This window comes from Natator depressus, chromosome 6 (genome assembly GCF_965152275.1).
Source record: "Natator depressus isolate rNatDep1 chromosome 6, rNatDep2.hap1, whole genome shotgun sequence".
In the NCBI taxonomy this organism is placed as follows: Eukaryota; Metazoa; Chordata; order Testudines; family Cheloniidae; genus Natator; species Natator depressus.
In genome coordinates, this window is record NC_134239.1 from 59,885,950 (window position 1) to 59,889,282 (window position 3,333).

The 3,333-nt window shown below is 55.4% G+C and overlaps 1 protein-coding gene across 4 annotated transcripts in view; it reads right to left on the reverse strand.

Moving 5' to 3' along the window:
• PACSIN3 (protein kinase C and casein kinase substrate in neurons 3) overlaps nucleotides 1-1,601 on the reverse strand; it is a 38,823-nt gene extending 37,222 nt beyond the window's left edge. For 2 of the 4 annotated variants that reach the window (XM_074955400.1, XM_074955398.1), the window contains exon 1: nucleotides 1,387-1,601. The gene's annotated coding sequence lies outside the window, so the exon portion shown is untranslated. The remainder of the gene's footprint in view (nucleotides 1-1,386) is intronic. The other 2 variants (XM_074955401.1, XM_074955399.1) reach the window with 2 other exon arrangements.
• Nucleotides 1,602-3,333: the final 1,732 nt, after the last annotated feature.

The following is a 3,333-nucleotide window of genomic DNA, read 5'->3' on the forward strand; positions in this document are numbered from 1 at the left end:
TGTATTTTCCACTGCATGCATCTGATGAAGTGGGCTTTAGCCCACGAAAGCTTATGCTCAGATAAATGTGTTAGTCTCTAAGGTGCCACAAGTACTCCTCGTTTTTTCTGCTGATACAAACTAACAAGGCTACCATTCTGAAACCTGTCCCTTTAACAGAGGCTCTGCCAGGCTCCAGGGCCTGCAGCTCCAGTTTCAGTGTGGGAAGCAACTCCGCATGGTCTTCACAAAGGGGCCCTGTCCCTTTCTCCCCCGCCCCTTCCCTGGCTCTAAAGGAGAGAAGCCTGCTCCAAACAGAAGGGAGTGGGGTCCCACAGAGAACCCACCCTAGGAGTCTCCGGGTAAAAGAGATGGGAGCAGGGGACTGGTAGGAGTGCAGGCACTAAGGGAGGTTCTGGGAAACTTGTTCAGATGTGGACAAGCTAGCTCTGAGCCCAGGAGCTGAGGGGGGGGGAGGGTGTCTGAAACCCCCACCCAGAGAACAGGGGATGGGGTGGGTTGCCTCAGCAGCTGGGCTGTAAGGGGAGATCAGCCTGAGGTCTCTAACTAACTTCTTGGAAAATGCTTCTATTATAGCCCAGTGACCAGATGTCCTGATTTTATAGGGAGAGCCCCAATATTCCAGGCTTTGTCTTATATAGGCGCCTATTTCCCCGACTTCACCCCTGTACTGATTTTTCCGCTTGCTATTTGGCCACCCTCATTATACCCGTCTCATGGCAGCTGACCCCCTAACGGGGCACCCTTGGGGCCGGACACTAACAGGGCACCGCTCCCAGCCCGCTCCCGCAGAGGGGATGGCGGGGCTCCACTCCCCAGAGCACGGCAATAACCGGAGAGCCCGCGGCGCACATACCAGCGGCCGATAGCCCAGCCTAGCGGAGGAGAGCGAAGTCCCTGCCAAGGGGTGGGGGGTTTCAGTGCAGATCCGAATGGCGGCGCCTCCTCCCCCCCCCCACAGCGGGAGGCCTGGAAGGGGGAGCTTCCCCACCCCCCGCCATTCCGCTAGGAAACTTTTACATTTAAGAGGCCAGCTCACTTGCCATTAAGTGCAGCTCCGCCGCGCGCTGCCTCCCCTCCAGGCGGGGCCGGACTACCCCACCTCCACTCCGACCACCGCCGAACAGGCCGGGCTTAGCAGCCAGTGCCCTGGGAGCTCCGGTACTTCCTGGGGAACAGGTCCGGAAAGAGCCTGGGGGAGCGCCCTGTTTGGGGCTGCGGAGTGGAGAGACCCCCCACAGGGGAGGGAAGTTTAGGGGGCCTCTGCTCTGCCCTTCGCTAGGGCAAGGGAACGCACCTATAGGAGCCCCTCTGCGGCAGCGCGGGGAGCGTTAGGGCCACCCCCTGTCCCACTGCAGTCCGGAGGCAGATTACTTTGTATCTTACCTCTCTACTTGCTACCCTAGCGACTTCAACTCCAAGCCCGGGTGCAAAGGAGCCCCGCTCGGCAGCGTTCCCGAGGCAGGCTACCCTGCCTGCAGTGGGGCGAGCGGCAGATCAGATTGCCTCACAGCTCTAGCTTTGCCCCTCGCCCTCCAGCTTTAGCAGCTCCCCACCCTTATTTCAGGCTGCAGGACACAAGGGTCCCCGCCCCGCCTCCCAGCGCGAGGAGCTCCCAGCTGGGCGGACCCAGGCAGCCCCGGGGATTCCAAAGGAGTCTCGCTGGTGGTGGCTGGAGAGTAGATGCTAAGGCCTGGGACAGCGGGAAGGGAGTGCGGGCTTGAGCAGCGCCAGGCGGGGTGAGGCAGCTGGACTCTCACCACGTTCCCCTCCTCCTAGTTCCTGGAGCTCTTGATCCAATTAGTCGGCTGTCACTGCGGGATGAGCCAGGCCGCTGCCCGACAGCAGGTGGGGCTGTGCTGTCCACACTGAGGATCAGAGATCAGAGCAAAACCACGTGCCCAGAGTGGGCAAGAGCAGCAGGGGGTTGCTATTCCTAGGTGAGGTCTAGGAGCCGCTGGCACCGGAGCGTGGTTAGCCATAGTTCTTCACTTTTAAACAGGGCTTAGTTTTCCTTTTTTCACTTCTATTCTTTGAGAGCTGGGGAGAGCAGGAGGTGACACTGCAAACAACCTCCTGAGTTTAGCTACAGCAGTGCCCCGAATCTCAGCTGGCCCAGGGACCTGGAGCTCTGCTGTGAAGGGGCTCACTTGATGGAGTCTTAGGACAGTTCAGTGAGAAAGCAAAAAGTTGCCCGAGTCTGTACTAGGCACTGCTCTGAAGAAATTCACGTTACTAGAATCTCATCTGGCTACTGGTGGGGCACCACTGGGGGGAAGATCACATTTCTGGGGCTGACCTTCAGTAGGGAGGAATCTGGAATATGAGGCTCTTTCTGCTCTACTAAACAGTTTTTCACATGTTTCAGCTAGGGTTGCCAGCCCTCCAGGATTGCCTTGAAGTCTCCAGGAATTAAAAAAAAAAGTAATCTTTAATTAAAGATTATGTCATGTGATGAAACCTCCAGGAATGTGTCCAGCCAAAACTGGCAACCCTAATTTCAGCCAATTAGCTGATCTGCAGGAGCAATGAATCAATCTGGCTGGCTGACGGGAGACCAAGGGCAGGTCGTGTGTTGTTATTTCCCCTTCTCCCGCCCCGTCCCCTCCAAAAAAGCGGAGAAGCCATTCCTTCCCCTCTTGCCATAGTTTAGCTCTCTCTCTCCCTAGTGCAGGGATACAGGAGTTTCGCCATCGCCTTCTTCGGCTTTTGTTTATCTGCCTCCCTCCTCTACCTAACTCATTAGGCGTCTGCAATGTTCTCTCTCATTTTATCTGAAAATGCCATCAGCTCTTTCTGAACAATTCGGATCCTTAGTGCTTTTATGTCCCTAAATTGGAGATAATCTTGTGCTGCCTCGGCCCTCCAAGCTCTAGGTACCAAAGTTTCTGTGCCGCAAAGCAATTAGCCCTGATATGACGTGAGGTTTTAGGGCAGGCAGTGCCAGTGCTAGCCCACTGGGGGATCCAAGCAGGAATATTTCCCCCTCCTACCAACACATACTAATAATTAATAGGGGGCCTCCCAGAGCTGTTTGGGGCCCTAAGCAATTGCTTAGTCTGCTTTTGCCTAGTGCTGGCGCTGAAGGCAGGGTTTACATTTTGGGAGTCGATGAGCCTTGCTGCCCCATCTCCTATAATTTTTTTCTCACTAAATTATTTGGGACTCAAGCACCAGGACCAACTATGGGTTCCCAATGACGTTTATTCAATAAAAGTAAAAAGAAAAGACTGAGGACCTTAGGGCAGCCTCACCCTGACAGCTCAGCCCAGGAACCTTAAGAATCTCTGTTATTTGGTGCTGATTGTTTGGCCTGTGTTCTGATGTCTGTAG